Here is a 14,745-nt window from a genome sequence, read left to right on the forward strand (position 1 = left end):
GAGACCAAGGGACCGATTTGTTTCTGTGTCATCTAAGCCTTCATCAAGGGCCCCCAAAGTACCTGCGCCATCTGCTGCAGAGCCAGGTGTGCCCACCTCCTTCCTGGCAGTCGGGCTTTCTCTTGCCTTTTTGTTTGTGACTCACATACGCTTTGGATTCATCTGAGTTTCAAAATGGGAGGCTGGCACATCACCAGCTCATTTCTTCTGTTTTGTCTCCTGGGAATTTCTGCGTCTCACCTGCTTTTCCTACATCATTGTCACTACCGTCTCTGGTGATGTCTCTCAGTTCTAGTGCTTTCTCTCTATTATCCTGGAGCATCTCTTCTGCACAAAACCGTTTGCATGATGTCTCCCCCATTAGACTGTTAGCCCCTGTCTTTTGCCTCCCTTTGTACCCCCAGAGCTTAGCACAGGGTCTGGCACATAGGAGGCTTGTAGATGTTCACCGACTGACTGGTGTCTCTTTGGTGGATGGACAGCAGTTTTCTGCTCTTTTCCTTTGCTGTCTCGGATTACCAGCTCCACCTTCTTCCCTAGGTCGTCTTTGATTCCTGTAAATGCCTCCCCTCTCCCTCACCTTCTTGGTACCAAATTACTTTCCCAGAATCTTGTCGCTGGAATGGAGTTACAACAGAAAACTCTGTGTACAGTTAAGATTAGCAGGCGCCTTGGGGGCCAGGTGTCCTCATAACAATAACTCTAATATACAGGAATATTTGTCTAGTGGTTTAAGATTTACCAACTGCTTTCTCATCCCTCCACCCCCCACTAGCTAAGGAGGTAGGTAAAGGAAATATTATTATTCCCACTTTATAGATGCCAAGAGGGACAGGTCTTGCTCACTTAGAATGTGTGGGATTTGAACCCAGTGCTCCAGAGGCCAAGTCCATCTCTTGGAATCCCTAGCTACCTTCAAGGCTACTCAAGTGTCCTGCACAGAGCCCTTCTTGTTTCCCTGCTCCTCCCAGAAGTTTGTGCTTTTCCTTCCTCACCTGTGCAATCATTTGGTATATACGTTATGCTGATGATTTAAAATTTATCCTGTATACAGTTTTTTTACATGTAATTGCTTTCAAGTTGTCTCCCTGTTAGAGGATGAGCTCCTTGAGAGCAGGGACTGTCTTTTACCTTGCTTTGCGTTCTCATCCATTAGCACAGTGCCTGACTGGCACATAGCAGGCATTTAATAAATGATTGTAAACTGATAGACCCTTTGGTATTTACTTACCTGTGTATATGTTGTTCCCCACTCCCCTTACAAGGTTAGTTTCTTAAGGGCAGGAAGTATTTTATTTTTGGCTTGTATCCTAAGTGCTTAGCATAGTACCCAGTATATAACAGGTGCTTAATAAATGCTCAAACTGATCGTCAAAAGCATTCCATCTATGGGGTTTTTCCCCATTGTTTTATGTGGATCCTCCTCCTTCTGCATCCTAGTTCCCTTGTATGCCACCTCCACGTCGGGCCAGCCCCGTTCCATAACATCACAGGCCCTGCAGGAGCACTGGCTAGATGCCCTGGGCATAGGGACCTCCAGGGGACCAGCCTGATCTGTGTGGTTGAGGGTCAGGGAGATAGAGTGTATGGGGGGGTGGGGCGGGGGAAATAATAATATTGGTGATAATAATAATTAGTTTTCTGAAGCATTCCACTGTTGAGGAAACTTTTTTATACATTATTTCATTTGGCCTTATAACAACCTGGTGAAGCAGGCACCATAGTTCAACCAAAAAAAAAAGCAACAAGCATTTATTAAGCACCAACTATATACAAGGCACTAAGCTAAGCCCTGAGCACACAAAGACAAAAATAATGTCAGTCCAGCCCTCAAGGAGCTTATATTCTGCCAGGGGGCTAGGGGGTACAACCTAGCCTTTGGGGGACAGAGGGATGGGAGGGATGAGATGTGCTATAGAGGGGTTTCCTGTGGGAGTGGGCATCTCTTGCAATTCTGGGCTTCCAGGCCTGCCTCTGAGGCTTGTTGTTTGACCTTGAGCCATCCCAGTGCTCAGTTCCCTCATCTCTACAAAATGAGGGCTTTGGAAAGGTAGCAGTGAAAAGACTGCTAGATTTGGCCCTGAGGACCTGGTTTCAACTTATCATCTGTGTGACCTTGAGCAAGTCAGTTGATTTCTTGGGGCCTCAGTTTCTTCATTTGTAAAAAGGGACTCAGTGACTTCCAAGGTCCCTTCCAGGTCTACATCTGTGAGCCTCTGAGTCTCTTCCAGTTCTGGACACAGGATCTTATGATTCTGGGATTCAGTGCTGGAGTTAAGCAAGGCTCTAACACAGAACCCCTTCAATAGCACCCTAAAATAAGTGGAGTATCTTCCTTTCAAGGCCAGTCCTTGGGGAGGAGGCTCCAGGGCCACATAAATTTCTCCACACTCCACCCATCCACATGCTATTGCCAGAAATTCTTTAATGAGGAATTCCAGAAGGAGAGAGAGTGGAGGAGTGAAAACATTGGGGTCCAGTTGGGAATTCAGTCTCTGCCCTAGTCCCGTTGTGGGGAGAGGATGGCGAGGGCAGGGAACAGGTGCCTGGAGAAGCAGGAAGGACGGAGGAGGCTGGAGACCAGACACTTTATGGGGTCCCAGAAGCCTTTGAAGTCTTTCCAGTGGAGTCCTCTTGTTTTGTGAGCGACCAATCAGTTCCCCCAGCGCCCCGCAGGTAGTAAACAGATCCAGGGTTCTGACCCAGCCTCCCTGGCTCCAAGCCTGTCCTGCCCTGAGCCCGCCCACCCCAAGCTGCACCCCGTATTTTCTCTCCCTGGCTTCTGTTTGTCTTCATCGGTCCTGGAGGAGTAGAAGCTGTGGGCAAAGGCGTTAAGAGTTCAGCCCAGCTGTGCAGCATCAGCCCTTATGGGGAGGCTTGGTGACGTGATCGTGCTGCTCTGTAGGCCTTCTGCGTGGTGTCCCGGCAGCCAGGCTAGTGCCAGCCTGAGGCTGGGTCTAGAAGGGACTTCAGGGGTCTCTGTTAGGGGCAGGTGCCTGTTCAGGTTCAATGTTAGGACAAGAGAGCCGTGAAACAAGGAACAAGGAACGGTTGACTTTGGCCTAACACAGCCCCGATAAACAGCAGTGGCTTTTAAAAACCCTTCTTAACCTGGCTCCTTCCTGCCTTTTCCACTTTTCCCACTCTCCTTCTGACTCAGACCTCTGTGACACTGGCTTCCTTGCTGTTCCTTGATTGACACTCCCCAAGCTTGGAATTCCCTCTCTGCTCCTCTCCATCTCCCCACTCTCCTGGCTTCTTTCAAGCCTCAGCTAAAGCCCCACCTCTGCAGGAAGTCTTTCACAGCCCCCCTTCATCCCTCTGAAACTACCCCCTCCTCTGCCCCCCAATTTATCCTGTGTGTATTTTGTTTGCCCATGACTGTTTGCAGGGTATCTGCCCCATTAGACTTGGAACTCCTTGGGAGTAGGGACTGTTTTTTGGTTTCTTTATGTTTAGGACAGTGCCTAACACATAGTAGGTGCTTAATAAATACCAGTTAGGCAGCTAGCACTTGAGAACCTATCCAGCACTGCAGAGGTCAGAAACTGTCCTCTTGATTGCTTAGGGAAGGCCTGCACAACATCCTCTACGCGTTTCATGGGCCACCTGAAATCCTTTGGCAGGCCAGATGTTGTGCAGACCTGGCTTAGGGGCAGTCGTATAGAGGGCAGCTGGATGGTACAGTGGATAGACATGGGATAGTTGGGTGGTGCCGTGGTGCACTGAGCCTGATATCAGGAAGACATCTTCCTGAGTTCAAATCTGGCCTCAGACACTTACTAACAATGTGACCCTGGGTAAGTCACTTGACCACTTATGTGCCTCAATTTCTTCATCTGTAAAATAAGCTGAAGAAAGAAATGGCAAATCACTCCAGTATCTTAGCCAAGAAAATCTCAAATGGGGTCACAAAGAGTCAGACACAACACAGCAGCAAACGCTAGGTTGGCAGAGCAGGGAGAGGGTGAGAGATATGGCGACTCTCCTATTCTTCAGAAATTCTTCAAATCCCCAACTGCTCATAGGTGAGACGCAGGGACCAACCGAGTCCCAGGAACAGCTTTGTTGCCTAGGGAAAACTAATCCCCATTGTTGTAAAAAGGGAGCCCCCACGGTAGTAAGCCCCATCTGCCTTTGATTTAAGAATGTTGTCTATTCTCTGAAACTTAGAAGGCATTTTCCTGTTATAAAAAGGAGTTGGGTTTCCAGGTGAGCCCACAAATCCTATTTAGTTCATATTTACTTTAGTAACTCAAGGATCTGTGATTTCATCCCTTTGGGCACTGCCAGTGATGTAGATGGTGACCTTTCCGTGCTTTCATAGAAGATCTTCATGGGTTGCTGTGGTCAAAAGAATCCCTCCCTCCTTTGGCCTCCATCAGCTTGGCTGGGTGGGTCCTCAGATGGCAAATGCACAGTCCATGGTCAGGACCTACCAGAGTTGGCAGTCTAGGGGTAACCCACGAAAATCCAGGGCCACCTTCAAGCCCCAGTGAGGCATCTAAGGAAGACTTTGGCTCAAGCTTTGCCCTAGAACATAGAGTGGCCCAGTGAAAAGGACACTGAAGATTTGGGTTCACATTCCACCACCAGTGCTTATTCCTTGTGTGACCTTAGGTAGGTGACTTCATTTCCCTAGGCCTTGGTTTCCTCAGCTGTAAAAAAAAGCAGGGTGGGGGGTGGGGAATGCTAAGATTATATCACCTCTGAGTCTTTCTGGTTCTAAATCTATGTCCCTATGACCCAAGTTCAAATTCTGCTGCTAATGCATCCCAGCTCTGTGACCTTAACTATTGGAGCCTCAGCCTTCTCATTTGTCAAAGGAGGGGTCTGGACCAGATGTTCTCTGTGGTTCTTTGCTGCCTGTGATCTTAGTGTTCAGAATGATGCCATCCAAAATCCAGAGTTCTGGGAGTCAGGGGCATGTAAAGAAGGAAGAGGAAGAAGAGGGGTGAGGGTGAACCAGAGAATTCTCAAAGAGCAGAGAGGAGAAAGAAGAGGGGAAGAAAGAGGAAGGAGGAAGACAAGGAGGAATGTTTTCTGGGCCCTGGGCCAGGCCTAGTTAAAACTTTGAAACAGAATCCTAGTAGAGCTAGGAGGACCCCAGAGGTCATCTAGGTCAATCTTCTTGTTTAGTTGGGCAAATAAGTCCAGAGTTGAAGGTCGTTCATGCAGGTACATTTTGTATTGGGCTTCCTCCCACCTAGTTTTTTGCCCCTTTGACCTCTGAGTTCCCTTGGCCTTGATGAAGGTTTAAAAGCCACCAAGTTGGGCTTGGAAAGGATCCCAGAGCCCAATCCCCTAATTTTACTGAGGAGGGAATTTGTTGGGGTCACTGGGACCATGACCTTGGAAGCCTTAAAAACCAATCAGAAACTGTGAAATCATATAGAAAAGTGGGTTTAAAAAACAATTTTACCACCTTTAAACAAGTAGGAAAAAATGAAAAATGTTCTATCATTTTATTTACAAGTTATTTTTAAAAGTGTTCATCTGTACTTTGAGATTTGAAATATAAAAACAAGTCATTTCATTACTGCTCTATTTTTGCTTTCAGAACACAGTAAGGATTTGAAAGTTTAGAAAAGAAAAACTGGATTCAGAAAATTTTTAAATTATGTATCCATAATACATTGAAGGAAACTCACAAATAGGAAATCAAAGGAAGGAACAAGAGAAAAGCTGACAGTCATCAGATGATCACAGATCACACAAAATGCAGGGTACAACCAGTCAGCACAGACAGATGTACACAGTTGGACATTTGTGAAAATAACATTGACCTTGAAGTTCCGGGACCTAAGTTCAAATCCTAGCTCCACCTCTCCTTACCTGGGTGACCTTGGGTGTGGCACTCAATCTCTATAAGTCTAAGCTCAATTGTAAAACAAGACTCTGAACTAGAAATAACTGACCTCGAGGTTTCTTCCTACTCTGGATCTATTAGAGGCAGTTGGACTAGGGTAGTGGAGAGAGTACAGGAGACCTGAGTTTGGAGGGCACTTTACATATTTACTAAGCTGTCTGACCCTGGCTAAATCACCCCTCTCAGCCTCAGTTTCCTCATCTGTATAATAGGGATAATAACAGCACCTACCTCATGGGTGGTTATGAAGATTTAAGTATATACAAAATGCTTTGTAAGCCTTGTATATAAATTATTCATTTTCTATGAGTAATATATTACATACATTGTACACATATGTATGTGTACATACATACACATATAACTATTAACCATTATTATATAGCTGTCACTTAAGCTATCTAGCCTCTGGTTTCCTCATTTGAACTCAGTGGGCTCTAGGTTCTCTTACAGATGATTAAATTTATGATCTATTATTGTATGTTGTAAACTATTATAACTTTCTAAGTTGTATAACCTTGGATGAGTTGCTTAACCTCTTAGTACCCTAGACTCCTAAGGCTCCAAGTTTCAGAGAAGGTGGGCAGGCCATTTTCTTTCTAAGAATTCCTTCCACCATGGGGAGGCAGTATGGCTTAGTGGAAAACTCTCTCTGGCTTTTAAGTTAGAGGACCCAAGTTTGAATCCCATCCCTTCATTTCATTAAGGAGTTTTTATCTGTGAAATGAAGGCCTTGGAATTCCTTTTCATTATAGTCTGTGACTTCTTCTGAAATCACGAGCCCATTTCCCTCCTTTTATTAAGAGGATTCAGGCATGTGAAAGCCAAATTGGCTTCCACTGGCTAATTACTTGGTTTCCATTAACCTTAATAAATGCTTAGTATACCTGCTGTCAGATAGCCAGTCAGTAAGTATTTCTGAAGTACCTACTATGTAGCAAGCACTATACTGAGGATACAAATATAAAAAAATTTACTGTGCTCACAACAGGGTGAGTTACATTCCAATGGGGAAACCAGGAAATATATACAAGATAAGCATGAGGTGAATATATACCATCAGATAGAAAGCAGTTCAACACAAGGTAGTTAGAGAGGTTGGGGAGACCAGAAAGGGCTTCCCACAGAAGCTGGTGTGTCCAGTCAATGCCATTAGGAGATAATGGGAGAGATGCGCAGGTTGGCCACCACCAGGAGGTGGTGTCTATGAGGGTGCACATTGTCTAGTGCCTGAACCTGACCAGACTTGCCCTTGTAAATAGAAGCAGTGGCAGAGAGAATTCTCCAGCTGAAGGCACTTTAAAAGAAGCTGGCAGGCAGGCCTTTGCCCCGCATGACATCCAAACAAACACTCCCTCAGCCTGGCCTGAGTGCTGCAAATTCAGATCATTCTTTGGTCCAGCCTGGCTCCTGGTGAATTGCCCAATAACCCAGGCCTGCAGCCCAAACACCCAGGGCCCTCACCCCTGGCCAGCCTCCTCTCAGGCAGTATTGTCGTTCCTGGCTTGGACCCTGCTTCTACTGGAAGAGAACTGTTACCCTCCTTTGGCCTTTCCTCTTCCCAGTTGTTGTTCCTGGCTGGTTTGCAACAAACACTGTAACCCCAGTCTGCTGGGATCTCTTCCAACCCCTACAGTGATCCCCAAGCCTGGGACACTTCAGTCATGCCACCAGCTCCTTAAATTGACCTTTCTCAAGTGCAGTTTTTGATGGGTCTCCACCCTAGGGATGGGCCTGGGGGCAAGAACATAGAGATGACATACAGATAACTATAACAGAATAACATAGGATCTCTGGATCACATGTGGTCCACCCCCCTTCACTTCTACAGAGGAGGAAACTGAGGCCCCTAGAGTCTGAGGGATTTGCCTGAAGTCACATAGGGAGTTAGATCCCTTCCCAACCACATACCTCACACAGTTCTTAATTTGTATTCTCTTGTACACTCATTTGAATCTAACTCCCAGTCCTAAAAGCCTGAACCCAGGACTTGGTTGATGCAATCCCCTCAAAGACTTGGAGCATTCCCAGACTTTCTGTAATCTGCTCCTGTCCTGTAATCTGCTGACTGGTCCGGTAACCAGACCTGGGTTCCTTTCAAAAGGCACTGGTTGGCCCCACAATACTTTTTCCTGTCTATACTCCTGACTCTCCAGACTTTCTTTACCATGCCATAGAAATCTCCTCACCCTGGAAGCTCATTCTGCCTGTGAACTATTTTCTCCTCTGCTTTGCTCTCTTCCTTAGATTAGCTGCTTTTTCCCAGAACCTCAATTTTGAGGAAGATGCCCAGGCTCCTCATATCTTCATTCCTTTCCAGGTTCTCATCCTAACCTTCCAGACTTTCTCCACCATGTCCTTAGGACCCCTGTGTCCCTGTTTCTACTTTTAGCTTCCTGCTATGTACCAGCTTCCCCCATTAGAATGGTAAGTTCCTTGAGGGTAGGAACTGTCTTGTATGTATATTTCCAGGTCTTGGCAAGTAGTACGCACATGATAAAAGCTTGTTGACTTGAGTTCTTTTGGTCTGACTCCTTCCTTCCTGACCAAATTCTGGTGAGAGAAGAAAGATAATGTTAGGAGAGAGGCCTTGGGTCCTCCCTATCTAAGATTGACATGTGGCCTGGGAAGATGGCCCTCTGCTCCTTGCCTCTGTATTTATTCTTCCTGGTTTCAGGTGAACTTGTTGAAGAAAGGATGATACGTATACATTTTACATGTACACATACACACATATGGATTTATACAATGTTAGGGCTATGTTACTTGTGGCAAAAGGAGCCTTCTAGCTGAGGTTGTTCAGCCACTTTCCTATTTGGGGAGGTTGAGTAGGGACAGGATATCAGGTGATTTAGGGAGAACACGTTAACCTTGGAGATAAAACTGTTAACCTTGAGGTCTCAGGAATTGCTAAAGATCCGGCTTCTTCCCGGGGGATGTTTTCTTTGTATTTAATCTTATCAGATATTCTGTCAAAAAATCTCTATGATGGTGACTTTCTCCTAGTTAGAAATCAGTTAGGCTCCTTTCTGTAGTTGTTAGCCTGAGGGTCTCTACTTATAAAAAACTCTCCTTATAAAAAAACCCAAACACCCTATCCATTTCTTTGACCTCTAAGGTTACTTTTTCTAGGGAGTTGTTTACCCAATAACTCACAACACATAGGCCTTATAATAATTTCCTCTACAATAGATAGCTACACAGGGCAAACTACCAAAAAATATTTTATAGACCTAAAAAAAATGGACAAAATTCATCTGGAAGAGCAAAAAGTCAAGAATATCAAGGGAATCGATTTCTTTTTCAACGTGAAAGTAACAAATATCAAACTATATTACTAAGTAGTAATTGTCAGAACAATCTGGTACTGGCTGAGAAATAGAGAGCTCAGCAGTGGATAAAACACAGGGCCTGGAGTCAGGAAGACTCATTTTCCCAAGTTCAAATCTGGCCTCAGATACTTACTGTGTAACCTTAGGCAGGTCGCTTAAGCCTGTTTGCTTCAGTTCCTCATCTGTAAAATGGCAAATCACTCCTGACAAGTAACCATTTTTGTTACTCTTTAACAAAAATCACTGGGAAAACTAGAAATCAGTTTGGCAGAAACTAGGCATAAACCAACATGTCACACCACATACCAAGATAAGGTCAAAATAGGTACATGATTTAGACATAAAGGGTGATAGCATAAGTAAATTAATGTAGCATGGAAAAAATTACCTATTAGATCTATGGATAAGGGAAGAATTTGTGACCAAACAAGAGATAGAGAGTATCATGGGAGGTAAAATGGATAATTTTGATTATATGAAATTAAAAAGGTTTTGTGCAAATAAAGCCAATGCAGCCAGAATTAGAAGGAAAGCAGGAATGGAGGCGGGGAGGGAGGTTCTACAGTAAGTTTTTGTGTATATGTACAGAAATATAGCAGCTCTTTCTGTGGTGGCAAAGAATTGGAAATTGAGGGGATGCCTCTCAATTGGGAAATAGCTGAACAAGTTGTGGCATAGGATTGTAATGGAATACTATTGTGATATGGGAAATGACAAGTAGGATGCTCTCAGAAAAATCTTGAAAGACTTATATGAACTGATGCAAAGTGAAGCGAGCAGAACCAGGAGAACATTGCACACAGTAACAACAACCTTGTAACGATGATGTAACAAAGTGAGATTTAGCTAATCTGAATGGTCCAAAGCACTTCTGAAGGACTCATGATGAAAAATGCTATCCTCCTCCAGAGAAAAGAACTGAAGCAATCTAAGTGCAAATTGAAGCAGACTTTTTATTTTTATTTTTTGCTTTTGTTTTTGCAACGTGACTAATACATTTCGCATGACTTTACATGTACAGGTGATAGCTATTGCTTGCCTTCTCTATGGATGGGAATGGACTGGTGGGAGGAAGATTATTTGGATTCAAACCAAATTTCCTCAAGGAACTTTCATTATAATGAGGGAAGAGAGCACGTAAAGGAAAGTTGTGATTGGCCAGGTGGAGGAGTGAGATGGGGTGAGGTGTAAATGACCAGGAAATACTAGGACCTTCCAGGTTGCTACTCAACCCCCCTCTTTTAATTTTTATTTCTAAATATACTTATGGAAGCCTTTTGTTTTTATATCACTATCATTTCAATTCTCCCCCTTAGCACATGGAACACTCACTGCCCCCTTTCTCCCCCCATCACAAAGCAGTCATTCAGCAAAATCAACTGATGAAGTAATAGCCTCAGACAATGCACCCGATATCCTGTCTTCTTAGTTCCATCCCTTTGCCATGACATGGGAGACGTGGAATCCCAGCATTATAAATCTGGGGCTGAAATAAACCTAAGAAGTCATTAGGTTCACCATTTTACAGATAAGGAAACTGAAATCCCAGAAAAGTGAAATGACCTTCCCAAAGTCATATAGGTAATATAATGAAGGAGCAAAATTTGAACCCAGGACCTTGGACTCCAAATCAGCATGCTTTCTTCCACTGTTTCTCATTGTCTGTCCTAGTATTGCCTTGTCTCTGCTGTGAGCAAGGGCATAGGTTTCATTCAATGACAAAGTATACACTATTCTGTCCTAGGTGTTCCCCACCTCCTTCTGTGAGGAAGGAGAAATTTCATTGCCATTCAGTCTCTAAAGATCTTCATCTCTTCCACCAATCCTCCACTTTTTTTTTTTTTTAAACAGATGAGGGACTGATACCTAGAGAGGAGAGATTTGTCCAAGGTCGATTGTGAGAAGTAGCCTGGCAGGAATTTGCACTTGACCCCTTGGCTCCAGCACGGCTTCCTCTGTACCTTGCTGGCTGGCAGAGGAGGATATAACCAAACGTGCGTAGGAGAACGTTTAGTCTGGCAACAGTAGAAAGGACGGATTAGAGAAGAGCGAGTGGAGGCATGGGAGGCGGGGAGGCAGGCGGAACACCGGTCAGGTTATTGTCGTCATCCCAATGGGGTGGGGAGGAGGGCTGCTGGCTGTGGGGATGGAGAGAAGGGGTCTGATGCAAGATGCCCCCGGGGAGGCGGACTGACTCCAGGGAGACTTTGGTCACTGATTGAAGAAAAAAAGTGAAAGAAAGGGAGCGCAGCCTGCTCCTGATTTCTCCCTCCCCCAGCCTCCACTAAGGCCATTCTAGAGCAGCTCTGACTTTCCATTCGGCAATTAGGGATGTGGCTCAGCACATTGAGGGCTGCTGGCAGCTGCTGACCTGTTCCCCAAAGTGGCAACTCCAGACATTTGGCCTGGGAGAATGTTCCTGTTTGTGAAGGAGCCTCACCCTGGAGGAAAGGCGGCTTTGGAGGCCCTGGGCGCACCACCAACAGTCTGGTCGCCATAGGATATCAACATGTGGTGTGATGCTCACCACCTAAACATCCTCCCACCGGGTTAGCAGACTGGGAAGCTTGTGTCTCCTGTCCTGGGGCACTTCCTTCAGAGGGACAATGAGGTTGGGTGAATTCCCAGGACAGTGGCTGGAGGAGTGGGGGGAGGGGACGCCTTTGCTTTGGCAGAACTGGTACCATGTAAAAAACAGCCTCTGAAGTCAGGGTATCTGGTTCAAATTCTTGGACAAATCACTTAAACTCCTTGGACCTCATTTCTGTTGTATGTGAAATGGTTGGATTGATTGAACTAAATGGTTTGAGAGCTCTCATTCAGCTCTAAATCCCTAATCCTATGAATTCCAGTCAAACTGGTCTACTGGACATTTCTCCTGGATTCAGAAATCCTCAGCTGTTCACTCCCACATGCCCTTGGGCCTCAGCTCCTCATCTGTAAAATGTAGGACCAGTGATCTCTGAAGTCTCTCCCAGTTCTGTATCTAAGATGTAGGATGGTCCATCTCTGTGTTTTTGCATGTCTAGAATGCCTCTTCCCCTCTGCCCCTGAGAATCCCCAGCATCCTTCAAAGTACAGCACAGCTGCTGCCTTTTATGTGAAGCCACCAGGCTGCTCTTGGCATCACTAGACCTTATTTGGTGTCACTTGGTCTGTACACTCCACTTAGTAACACAACATACACTAAGTATAAGTAAGTCATATTTTCCTCCCCCACCCCCATTCCAGGAGTATGTAATCTTCCTGAGGCTGGGAATGGTCACTTGTGTCATTGTGTCTCAAATACCCAGCACAGTGCCTGGAGCTCACAGTAGGGACCTAATAAGTGCTTGTCAAACTGAATGGAATTAAAGTGAGACAAGGAGTCCCTCTGTGTTCCTGAACAGTGTCTCAAAATAACTGGGAGGAGGGGATGGGTAACGGTGTTGGCTGGATACAGCTGAGAGCTTCAGGAGGATGAGAACTGAGAAAAGGCATTAGATACAGCCAAAAATACCTAAGAGATGGTTGGTGGCCTCAGATAGACAGTTCCTCTGTCTTCAAGCCAAGGCTAGGTGAGGTGACTAATTGTCAGGGAGGGGTTTCCTATCGGGTACAGGTTTGATTATGACAGAGAGAGAGGGAGAGACAGACAGAGACAGAAAAAGACAGAGACAGACAGACTGAGAAGAAGAGGAAGAGAGGAAGAGGAGAAAGAGCAAGGGGGAGTGAGAGAGAGAAAAAAGAGAGGGAGGGAGAACAAGAGAGGAAGAGGAAGAAAGAATGACTTTCCCAGTTCCCGAAGGAGAGACTTTACAGGGCCAAGGGCAGAGAGCAGACAAACAGGGGGAACTGAGAATGGCACTCCTTTCCTTCTTCCACATTAACGATATTTCTACCACAGCACAATGGCCTAGCTGCTTCTGCTTGGGAAATCCTCAGATGCCTTCGGGTCAGTTCTTGCCTGTGACCCTTTCTTCATGCAACAGCTCACTTACTCAATAACTGAGGTCCCTTCCCATCCTTGAAGGTTTGGGAAAGCAGCCAATTTTTTCCAGGATTGCTTCTGTGCCATGGTTTATGCTGACTTGATCTCCTCCCTACACTGGCTCTGTCCAGAAACCTGTACAAATTACAGGACTTTTTCAGAGTCAAGGCTAATTCCTTCAGGCTTGAGGTCAACCTGGAAGGACTTGAAACTTTATTGGGGACAGAATTTCTTCTGTAGAACTCAACCTCCTTTAAAGACAGGTCTGATTTTCCTTCTCTTTAGCATCCCATCCCCAGCACTTGCAAAGTGCTTGGAATGTAGTAAGTACCTAATAAATGCTTGTTAATTGACTGATTATGACCTTCAGCACATATAGGATGATGGTAGTCGTTATAAGGATAGTAACAGCTGGCATTCATATGGATCAGGGGCTCTACAACGTTTGCCCTGTCTGCCCTTTGAAGACAAGTCTAATCTCCTGTCCTTTGACAGCCTTTCAAATATTTAAAGACATGCACATGTCACACATGCGTGTGTATGCATGCATATGCCTTCTCCAAGTTACAAGTCATTCAACCAGTCATCATGTGGCATGTTCCTAGGTCCTCTCACCATCCCATAGTCATCCTTTTCTTCTGTGATGTTTAAAAAGGTTTGAGAGATATAGTTAATGGATAATTTAATAATTTTATTAAGAAGGCCAGTAGGTTATTAACAAAAACATGGTCAGTGGGCCATCTCTCTTAGACCAAAGACAATCATGACAGACTAACAGCTTATATACCTTCAAAACAGTAGGTGGTCCATCAAATAGCCATTAATTTTAATTGACTCCACCTGTGATTAGAGGTGGGTTATATTAAAATAAGGGCTGAGTATCTCTTAGATAGGGAAAGTATCTCCATACCAGATCACCCATAGCTTTAAGGTTATCAATTCAAAGAATGTATACTCCATCCAAGCCTGAGGGGAGCACAATGGGCTACCCCATCCTAGATTAAATTCCTTGCAAAATTGGATTGTGTCTCACCCAGATCAGAGAGAGTCAGTGCAACCTCATTATCAGTAATGATAATGATAATCAATATCTGAAGAAAAATTGAACTTAAAGTCCGGACTTTGTAAGGGGGGAGCTCTAAATCTACAAGATATTGGTAGTTATAATCATTTCTCACATGTGGATCTTGTATCTTATCTTTGTACCTGTTATAGATTGGGCTCTCCAGAAGGTGGCTAGCTTTGGTCAGAAGATCTCTATAGGTTCCACAGTCCTAAAACTATAGCTTGTGAATCTTCAGTGACTGCTTCCCTTTAATCATCAGACATGAGACACAATTAGCTCAAAACAAAAAAAAATTTGCTGAAATAGCTTCTTTAGTATAGTAAGCAGATGTTCTCCCCATAAACCCAGGGCAGACTCTTCCACAATCACACACAGCATAAAGGAAGAGTTAGCATATGCACAGAGTTACATTAATAGAGATACACCCTAAAAAGCATGGGAGCAAGCACACAGCCTTGTTTCACTCCATTGGTGACTGGGAAGGCACAAGAGCACTGTCCACTATCCA

The sequence above is a fragment of the Notamacropus eugenii genome, chromosome 2 (genome assembly GCF_028372415.1).
Source record: "Notamacropus eugenii isolate mMacEug1 chromosome 2, mMacEug1.pri_v2, whole genome shotgun sequence".
In the NCBI taxonomy this organism is placed as follows: domain Eukaryota; kingdom Metazoa; phylum Chordata; class Mammalia; order Diprotodontia; family Macropodidae; genus Notamacropus; species Notamacropus eugenii.